Source organism: Cibotium barometz, chromosome 11, assembly GCF_041138505.1.
Source record: "Cibotium barometz isolate CiBa-2024 chromosome 11, ASM4113850v1, whole genome shotgun sequence".
Taxonomy (NCBI): domain Eukaryota; kingdom Viridiplantae; phylum Streptophyta; class Polypodiopsida; order Cyatheales; family Cibotiaceae; genus Cibotium; species Cibotium barometz.
Window position 1 is genome coordinate 11540872 of NC_141056.1, and position 11719 is coordinate 11552590.

Consider the following 11719-nt stretch of genomic DNA (forward strand, 5'->3'; position numbering starts at 1 on the left):
ATTGTACCCATTGAATCCATCTAGAAATGAGTACATTTCCTTTCCAGCCACTTCATCCAACAAGGAGTTTGTAAACGGAAGTGGAAAGGGATCCGAGGTAGTTGTGGCATTCAGCTTGCGGTAGTCCACATAGATTCTGATTTTCATGTTCTTTTTAGGCACTACCACAATTGGGGATATCCAAGCAGGTTTCTCTACTATCACAATGAAACCTACTCTTAGCAGTCTGTCAATTTTTTCTTTAACTTGTTTGGCATAATTAGGCATAATTAGGGTTCATTCTATACCTTTGATGTCTGACTGGTATGGCTCCTTCTCTTAAATTGATGCTCTACTGGAAGAATTTAGGGGCAACGTCCTCCATGTCCTCATACGACTAATCAAAGACATCTTGGTATTCTTTCAGTAAGGACACCAACTCTTGCTTGAATTCTTCTTCCAGTTCCAAACTAATCTTCACTAGCTTTTCTTCTTTTTCATTTCCCAGATTCACCTCTTGTAATTTGTTGGGCTTACTTTTACGGCATTTCCCTTCTGGTTCTCTTTTTGCTTCTACACCCAATCACGGATCTCTTGCATTTCTTCCTCTTGCTCCGAATTCTAGGCCCATTCAACCTCTTCCGAGGCTTTCTCCTGAATGGTTTTGCTCAATTTTGCTCTACTTGAGCCCTCTGGTTTTGCGGAATTTGATTCTTTTTTCTTTATTTCTTTGGCTGCTTCTTCCGCTTTTCCATCTTTTGCTTCTGCATAGTGCTCCATCACTTCATCTACATGTAACATGTACAAGGGCACCAGGTGGGGATGTTCGTGGAGTATTATGTCCTCTTCATCATCATCAAAGCCTTCTTACATATTGAATGTTTCTGCATGGACTGGAGTTTGAGTAGGTGTTAGTGATCCCCTTACATCAGAAAGGTCAACATGGACTTTCCACTTCCCCTTTCTGATGGAGATTTTGTTTCTGCCCGAGTCCTGCTTCAATTTTATGTGTCTCAACCAGGGCCTTCCCAATAACACCTAGTAAGACCCAGTGTGGTTTTCAATGGTTATGACTATCTTTTCCTAGTTGGAATGGTGCGAGACACTCTCAGCTCTGTGAGCTTCCTAGAGGGTTTCTTGGAAGGCATTACTTTTTTCCATTCTTAGGTTCACAATCATGCGGAAGGCATGATTGAATCCATTTTTGTTGGTTGGGTTGTGTGGTGAAAGGTTCTTTGCACTGACTTTCCTAGAAAATCCCCTCCATGTTATGGCTTTTAGGGATTTATTTCTAGCAAGATTAGTTTGTGCAGAACTAGAACTTTCTTTTTTAGGATTTCCTTTGTTTAAAGGTACATAGTGCTACTCAGCGGAGATTTTTTCGCTTCACTGCAATTTTCCAAAAAGGAGAGATTTCATGCCTAGTTGCGGTAGAGGTTTCCCTCAGTAAGGAGTTTTCCAGTGTAGAGTTCTCCAACAGGATCGCCAAGTGTTTCACACTGATTTTCCTCCTCCAAAATGGCAAGACAGCAGTCTGGGATATTAAACCAATCAAGCAATGTCATGGGAGACGTGTAACCCACCCGTCAGAGCATCTGGATTCGAACACCAGCTCCAGAGTGATCACAAGGACACTCAGAACGCTACTCAGCTTTAGAACTTCCCACACTCACACTCTGCTTTCACTCCACTATGTAACTCTCTCACTCTCTCTTTTGGGTACACAACATGTTTCTTAAAATAGGGACACATCATTCCTATTCAACACATTGCAGAGAGTACACAGAGATAAAGCGAATAGCAACATTGCTCTTTGTTAATGTATTACTTCCAAAATCCGTACAAGTTCACTATAGAGAAACAACTCGACACAAGGCTAGAATCTCCTAAGAACTATGACTATAGTAAGTTTCACATCATTGGTTGTCCACTCCTGTGAGCTAACCGCAACATGCACTTCTGCAACCTTCAGTTAATGCCCTTGCTGCTCGCCTTGCACCATCCTTTTAAGCTCGGTCTTCTTGATCTTGGCAATGGCTACTCTAGTGGTTACAACCCGCCATCTTCACACATGCAGTACCGAGGTGGTGCTCATGACGTGGAAGGTGGTCAGACTGAGTGCTCTATCGCCCCACTGAGCTGCTTTGGGCACAACAATGATTAGTGCTAAATCCTACACTTAATCTAATGTGATTAGGGTGAATTAATCTAAGGTGCATGTAATCTAAGTTTACTTATGATGATGAGTATATGCAATAGACTCAAGCAGCACAATTAAGTTACAAGATTAAGACTTGTACTCAAAGAGGCTTGAGATGTGTGCAAGTGATATATTTCATTGCTTGAAATGGCCCCCTTTCATATGAGGAGGTACACCCTTGGGCTTGTACATCAATGTGGGATATATCACTTTGCTCATGTGGCTTCATGCTATGCTTTGCACTTTCTTAGCTACTCATTCTCACTCCCTACCTTTTCCTTGTGCTCTTTGGCACCACATTTCTTAACATGTCTATGGTTAAGGGATGTAAATTTGGGTAAAGCCCATGTCTTTATAATGGCCTACCATAAAGATTAACATGTGACCTAAATTGCACTCTTGGTATTGTGACATAGATATTAGATGCTACTTCTCTAGTCTTAAATACCTTTTGTAGTTCTTACTAGAGTTTGATTGCTTTTGATATTGAATCAAAGAGGGGTGTTATCTTTCCAATTCATTTGATGGATTTCATGGCACCAAGAGGCAGTAAGTCCACACAATTATTTTTAATATAACTGAGAAAGTGAGAGAGAGAGAGAGAGAGAGAGACAGAGAGAGAGAGAGAGAGAGAGAGAGAGAGAGAGAGAGGGAGACAGCTTTTAGTATTGATAACTATAAAATGGTGTGCAGATCTATTAAAAAATTAATAGCTAGTGTCAAGGCCCTCACCCAGGAGGAGATGTTAAAGGCAACATTCCCTTCCATTGATTCAAGAATGGACGAAGTGTCACTACTTATTATTAAGAGTCTTAGGCCCTATACTAAACAGAATCTCGTTCAACAAAGGTGGGTTGTTAAGAGCCTAATTGGGTCAGCATAGTTTTCTCTAAAAAAGTCTCTAAAACGCACCCAAATTGTTGCATGCCATTTTAGGGCTAGGGGACATTTCAAAATGTTTTTTTTATTTTTTATTAATAAATAAATATTTTTTTTGTTTTTTGTTTTTTAACCAAAGTATGTCAAAAGTGGATAAGCAATATGAGACACTACCGCGAAAAGAAATAATGCACTTTTTTCTTGTTGATTAGAGGTGGTTTCTTATAGTTGTGGGTCCCTTACCTATGGGAAAGTATAAATTTTTTAGGTCGTGTATAGGTTACGTCAAAATGATCAATAACAACGGCCTAAAACCTATAATATAGACAAGTTTGTGTGTGCACTTTTTTAAAAAAACTATATATTTTCTGCTCATTGTGGGTAACTATTTATTTATCTTTTTTTATTTTTGATTTTTGATTTAGTTTTTGCTTTTTGCGGTCTAGGTTTTCGATTTCACAGATTACCCGAAAAGGGGTGGTCAGAGTTTTTAGATTTTTCCAAGATTCTCCCTTTAACTTGGGACCTTATAGGCCTGTACGCATTAAATGCAGCCATCCAAAAGGCTAACAACTAGTGGTCTAAATTACAAGAAGATTAAATCAAGTTAATCTACGTTATTAGCACACAAAAACAGAGAAAAACTTGTAAAATAAAAATTAATCCGGTTTGCAAATCCTACCCCAAATTGTTGTTTTTAATCCAATTTCTCCATGTAAGGAGTCAAAATTGGGATAAACCCAATGCTGAGAGACCAATTTCAAGGTCTATTAACCTAAAGCCCAAATTACTATGTTCTCTGTGAAAAAAATGAAAAACAAACAAAAAAATAAAAAATATAGAAATTGACCAAAAACATGAATTGTAGAAATTAAAAGACAGTTTTAGGGCAACAAGAAAAACTAAAATGTAATAAAAACAAGAACAATGCAGCAAAATCAAAAGTTTTTTGGGGTTTCTTATCTACTTCTTTCCTAAAAAATTCAGAAATATGATAGATTTAACCATTGATAAGCTTTTGAAATGCATTGTAGCTATGCGGTGGGGCTATTCCCCGGTAGTAGCAGCAAAGCAGTGCCATTTATGGAAGGCCCTAATGCCATGGGAACGATGTAGGAAATAGTCTAATATCGTAGGGATTTGTCCAACTACACTCGGAAGCACAAATAAATCAACCAAGAATCCAATTTACCATGGCCTGGCTCACAAATGCAAAATCAGGGTGTGTCACTCACCTCGTGAGAGCCAGTTATTACTTGGGATTAGCATTGTCACCATGTAGAAGCACCTAAGAGCTCCACTATGCCACCACCACCACCATCGTACACCAATGTAAGCTCGACCCTCCTCACAACTCAATCTCACACACTCACTCTCTCACACACATGCAAGCAAGCATAAGAGCTTAAACAAGCAAGAGACGAGTAAGTAAGAAATAGTATAGGAGAGTAGAGAAAGAAGAGCACTCTTTTACATTATGCATAAAAGAATGAGAGGTTTTGGTTATAAGAGGCCTTATCTAATTCATTTTTAAGGTTTACACCCTTGGGCGGCCAAAGCTTAAAAATCAAGTCCTTGGGAATCCTAGGCTTCCGAGGCTAGTGTAAACACGCATCCAAAGGTGGTCACCTAAACTCCTTGATCCCGTGGTGTGCCTTTCATAGACAAGAAGCAAGCACACACATAAAATATACAATATATGGTTTTTAAGTGAATTCCAGCCATTTTGCCAGCTATGGCCCAAAGAAGGTGAAAATGATACAATAGCAGACATCAACGCCATAGAGGTCTCCGACAAAGGGTTAACACACTTAACTAACACAAGAATTAGGCACTCTTTTATCTTGATCTCTCGAGCACTTGCATGATGTCACATCACTCACACACCGACAAACACTTAGGCTAAAAACCTCAATATTGAAAGCCCATGTGTCTTGCATAGCATGACAAAATTGTATTAAGAGCACTAATATACATGGTGCATCATTAAAGGTACAAAAAGTTGTTAAGGCCCAAGTACTAGCACTTAAAAATTCCAAAAACAATTTTTTATCATTGTGAACGATCCAACCCTCAAAAAATCCACCTCATAGAATCATCAATCTAACTTCTCAAATCAAACGATTACATTGTGGGAAACCTCAACGATCCACATCTGCTACTAGAATCTTTGGTCATCTTAATCAGGCCAGATTTCTCAGATCGCAAAAATCCCAACATCTCGAATAGGTGACTCAACCCAAGCGATATGGTCTCATTGCCATACAATCGTACGAAGAAGAAGTCAAATTGGCGTGATTCTTAGATCAATCTCCATTGAAAGATCAACCATCCGGATCGTTTTAGTATCGATTCTAATAATCAATAAATGCAGTATATGTAGTATAGATTTGGGAGAAGAACGCTCTAGAGCTATTGGAATGCGAGCCAAAGCCACAACAACAACAAAAAAAATGCAAAGAGCCCTAGAGGAGAATACAAAAGACATGCTATAGTAGCTAAAGATAAAAGATGCCCATGTGAGGGCTCTAGAAGAGGAGTTCCAATCTTTACGAGATACATAGAAATAGGCTACAGAGCCTTCAACACCAAGCACTCCTAGCAATCAAGTGGAGAGGGATGCAAACCTAAAGGATGTATCCTTGATTCTCCTAGAACTCCTATGCTGCCACAGTGCAAGCCCATGCAATAGAATGAAGCTGATTAGATATAGCTTGGGCCTCACATTCATCTACCAAGGGATGTTGCTGGATGAGCTCCTCTCTCAACTGCACTTTTGCAATTCTATGAAGGCAGGTTTCCAAGTCATTTGAACCCCATGTTACAATGATATTTTTTCAAGGGACCTTGGCCTTGTAGGATTTTACTAACTTATATCAAGCCAAGACGCATCCAATGATAACAAATTTCCCCGCATGGGTATTTTTATTTGAGAAGGCTCCTATGGAATTAGAAGAAGATTGTACTAAGCTCACTACACAAAAATACATAGTCGCAGTGCCCATGAATGTGGTGATATACAAAGCTGATCTAAAATGGCTTGATGGCATGGTAAAGTGGCTAACTACCAAGATTTATAGAAAGCTAAGCCTATGAGCCCGCACATTTTATGCTCCTCTACCTCATAATCTCGAAGCAGTGAAGCTACAAATTGAGGAAAATGCAAGGTGCATATCCTAAGACTATCCCACATTAAGAGCATGGAGAACTTGATGACCTCCTTGAGGAACTAGAACATGTAGCAAAAAACAAGGGAGACCAAGATAACTTGATGACCTCCTCGAGGAACTAGAACAGGTAGAACAAGGGAGACCAAGATAATTATGATAGTTCTAAGGAGGGGGAAGAAGAAGAGAAGATAAAAGGAAAAGCCTCGGAAAAGCAAGATGACAAGGAGCCCAAGAAGGACTAGGGCAAAGACAACCAAGCATCAGAAGACCCAAAGCCAAAGTGTGATACTAATAAAGATCCCAAGCAAGACCAAGCATTAGGGAAAATTTGGACTCACTTTTGGGCCTTTTAAGCTCTTTGAGATTCTAGGGAATATTCCATAAGGACCAATGAGGGTGAGGCTTCCATTACGGAACTTTTGAGGTTACTTTTTGGTGGGGAGGCCATAACTTGAGCATAAAAACTCCAAATTTGTCAGAGGTTGGTGCGTTAGAATCCTCTCATCAAGATCTTTCCAATGATATGTTACATGATATAGTTTTGAGGTACTATGGATAGAGTTATCCATCATCCCTCTTTTCGTAATAGAATGTGACTTGGCATTTCTTAGAGGGCCCAAAAATTATCCACATTTTCCCTAATGAGCAAGAGAAAGACCCATAGGGCCAGCACAAGAAAAAGAGAAACAATAAGAAAGGAGCAAAGGCCAATAGGAGTAGTTTGAAAAATCCACCCAAGAAAACCTGAGAAGGGCAATAGGACCATATGGAGGAACCCAAAGAGAACCCAAATGAGGAGGGTAATAAAGACCAATAAAGCAAAAAGGAGGAAGGGAAACACAAAGATAAAATCAAGGGGGGGTGGAGGAAGATGCTCAAGAAATTCTAGACCTAAACCTTGATCCTCCTCCACACCAAAATCCCACTCACTCTCACTCCAACTCATTATTCCAAATTAGAGCCATTTCCCTAGGTATACCAGTTACTGCTTTCCCTAGGTATCACAACTGCTTTCCCTAGATTTCCTTACTACTTTTCCTAATGAATATCCTTGGAGAGAGATTAAAAGATGGAATGGGCCAGTAGAAGAACATGACCTTAATGATCAAAACAGCTCACAAGATGAAAGATATGAGGTAAGGGAAGGCTATGAAGAGTATAGCTGACTGAGGTCTATCTGGATCATTAGCAGAGTAGATATAATGATCATCTATGCCATTCTCTCATGAATCATAAGAAAGTAAGTGCCACCCTATACAATGATTGTCTATGCCATTATTGTAAGATCCCCGTCCCCACTGCGCAACGGATTCTGGGTGCTAGTAGCGGAAGTAGCACATCTTGCACGAGGCAGGGTCCTACACTTGGGGCCTCGCCCACGGATATCTGGACAGGTGACTAATTCCTCGGTTCTTCCAAAATCGAACTTAGAAAAACTTTCCTTGCTCGGAAAGCACATGTGCTTTCCCTTGCCCGGAAAGCACATGCGATTCCTCCAGGATAAAATTTTACTCTAACGTAGTCAGGGTCATTACTGACCAAACTGATCCAATTGAACCTAAAGTATTACTATCCGAGATTTACTTCATCTAGCGTACTACAATAGAAATTGAGTCTCATTTTACGGATCCATTAGTCCAGCCTAACCCCATCAAGTCCCATGGGTTAGCCAACCACCCAGCCACTGTAGTGATGGGATCCAATTAGGAATTTGGTTAGGTTTTGTCCCGGGTACCAGGGAAAAGAGTTCCCAGGCCCCCTAGCCAGATTTTCAAGCAAATTTAACTCTAGTTACACCACTTACACACCCAATATGAAATTGCCTTTTTCCTAGATTCAAATGTATTTAATTCAGTCATTTAATGAAATCATAGTGTTACTGATCATAAACTTCCAAGTATTCGGTTGAATCTTAATTTCCAGTCATTCCTTTATCGGAGTATCTATCGCATCATTGGCAACCAGAACGCTCACCACCTGTTCACTCAGGGGTCTTTTCGATAGTTCCTAGCTCATAGTACCCGGAAGATAATCACTTATAAAAATCAAGATGGAATCCTTGTTGAAGATCAGCAAGATCAACCAATAGATCCATATAAGAGAGCTATGGACTCATCAGTTTTGAGGATCAGTAAGGTCAATCAACCAGATCCATACTCGATTTCAGAAAACAACTTTTACTCCTTGTTCCAATATCTTCCACGTCGCACGTGTGGGTATCTTCGGTGACCCAGAGCCCGAGCACCGTATGAACAGCACCCTCTAGGATCCTTCGCAAGTCACCTATCGTCGCAGGTCACCTAGCGCTTCACTTATAGGCCGCTTCCTTGGTCCCTCATCCACCGTATTGGAAGCTCACCATTTAAATCGAACCGAGGCTGATCAAGACCTCGGCCAACCTTACTACGTGAGACGTCCTCCATTGACTCTCCATCTCAACAGTTGCAACTTTATCAGTTAGGTCTCCGTGACCTTAATCACAAGACAGTCAAAATGCTTCCCCAACATTCTTGACATAAAACAGTCATTTACAAACAAGTCACAAATACAGTTTCTATATTGAACTCTCATCTTTCCACATTATCCCTCATCAGTCCACATTACTTATTCCACATTCCATTCATATGTGTACTCATTCTCATCCAATCACATCATTTTCCATCTCATCACCTCAAATTCATTCACATCACATATTGTAAGATTCCTCCCCAGCCTCTCAAAATGTCCAGCATATTCTCCTGTAATCAATTCCCTTTTCTGAAATATAAGAGATCTTGTCTCTGCCTGTTTTGGCATAGAGAGAGAAAATATTCTAGAGAGAGAATATTCAGATTATGAATATTTTTGGATAGAAAAATAACTCATCTTATTAAAATAAGTTTCCCTGAAACAGAAATTCAAAAAGAACTTTCCAGTGTGCAATTAGAATTAATTAAAAATCGATATGAAGGACCTTAGCCTAAGGGTCTAGATTTTCAGAAATTTTTGGATTATGGTCCAATTAAAGTTCTTATGGGCCAATAGCATCAATCCATGTGTAGGGAGGAGATAAATCTTATATGTAAAAGAAGATACCCAAAAATGAGTAAATGCTGACATAAGATAAAGAGTTGAATATGTACAAGGTTTATTAGAAAAAAAACTATGAGTAATATCAAAAAAATGAGATAAATTGAGTATCCAAAAATGAGTAAATGCTCACATAAGATGAAGAGTTGAATATGTACAAGGTTTATTAGTAAAAAACTATGAGTAATATCAAAAAAATGAGATAAATTGAGTATCCAAAAATGAGTAAATGCTCACATAAGATGTAGAGTTGAAAATGTACAAGGTTTATTAGTAAAAAACTATGAGTAATATTAAAAATATGAGATATTTTGGGTATAATCATCCCATTTTGACACATATGGTAAGGAAGGGGACTCCATTAAAGGAGGTGCATATTTCACATGCTTGAATGAGTTTTAAACTCAAAAATAATGTGATATTTTTATCTCTCCTCTCTCTTGAACAAACCAAATCAAAAGGGAACCAAACCGAATCAAAAAGTAACCAAACTAGGTTCAAATCTAGTCCAAATTCAACCAAACTAAATTTGGAAAATTCTAGAATTCAATTAGCTTTGGTTAGAGCTTCCCTCTCCTATAAATAGAACATGAGTCCTTTGAAAAAAATAGAAGAATTTTACTATACTAGAGTTATGCTGAAATAATGCTAATTTCTACTATTATCTAAAATTCTCTCTAAATTGAAGAAATTGGAACTTCCCTCTTTCTTCAATCCCCATTGGTGGCTCCATCAACATACTTAACCAATTGATTGGTTGGGGGCGTCTACTGTGAACAAAGAATCAAGCAATCTGTAAGGTAAATGGTGAATTTTGATCTTTTCTATAATTTCTCAATGCTTCTCTCTTCTCAACCCCTCTCAAGCTTGAGAAGCTTAATTGGAATGGTTTTTGAATGCTATTGAAGTTAATTGATGAATGGTAGTGAAGAGTTACATAATTTCATGAATGTTATTGAAGTTAATTGATTAATGATAGTTAAGAATTACATAAATTTTCATTTATGCTTAATTCAAATGGTTTCTATGTAATTTCTCTCTCTCACTCAAGAAATGGTCATACTCATGACCTATTCTCAATCCAAATGAAGCTTTTCATAAAGCTTTTCCTTAATCCAAGATTAATCTATGCTTGAGGCCAAATTAATGGCTTTTTTCTATGCTTTTAGTTTATGTATTTCATGAATATTGATGATTCAATCCATTATGGATTAATGATCCAATTAGGGATCATTCTAATTATTTTCTTAATGATAAGCTTTATCCCTTAGAAAAATTGAGATTTATCAGTCATAGCAGCGGAGCTATGGCAAAATTTTTATAAAAATTATGCATAAAATAATTTCATTCAAAGCATGAAAAGAGGACTTCCTACCATATTCTAGGAATTATCATCCTAGATTAATTGAAAGATATTCATTGTAATCCTAGAGAAATTGATTTTTATATTATGCATAATTGATTTTCATGCATAGAGATATGCATAAAAGATTATTATTTTAACATAAAAGTGTTACTTTTATCATAATTAGAATTCATGCATAGAGGTATGCATAAAAGATTATTATTTTAATATAAAAGTGTTACTTTTATCATATTTAAATTTCATGCATAGAGGTATGCATAAAAGATGATTATTTTATTATAAAAGTGTTACTTTTATCATATTTGAATTTCATGCATAGAGGTATGCATAAAAGATGATTATTTTATTATAAAAGTGTGACTTTTATCATAATTGATTTTCATGCATAGAGGTATGCAAAAAAGATTATTATTTTAACATAAAAGTGTTACTTTTATCATAATTAGAATTCATGCATAGAGGTATGCATAAAAGATTATTATTTTAATATAAAAATGTTACTTTTATCATATTTGAATTTCATGCATAGAGGTATGCATAAAAGATGATTATTTTATTATAAAAGTGTGACTTTTATCATAATTGAATTTCATGCATAGAGGTATGCATAAAAGTTGATTATTTTATTATAAAAGTGTGTCTTTTATCATAATTGAATTTCATGCATAGAGGTATGCATAAAAGTTGATTATTTTATTATAAAAGTGTGTCTTTTATCATATTTGAATTTCATGCATAGAGGTATGCATAAAAGTTGATTATTTTATTGTAAAAGTGTTACTTTTATCATATTGGATTTCATGCATAGAGGTATGCATAAAAGATATTCTTTTTATACTAAAAGTGTGATTTTTCATCATAAATGGATTTTATGCATAACTTAGATGCATAAGAGAAATTCTTTTATTCTAAAAGTGTATTGAATTTATGCATAAGAAGATGCATAAAAGATTGATTTTAAATTTAAAAGTGTCATTCTCATCTAAATTGAATTTATGCATAAGAAAATGCATAAAAGATTGAAATTTAATTCAAAAATGTCATTTTCATTTAAAA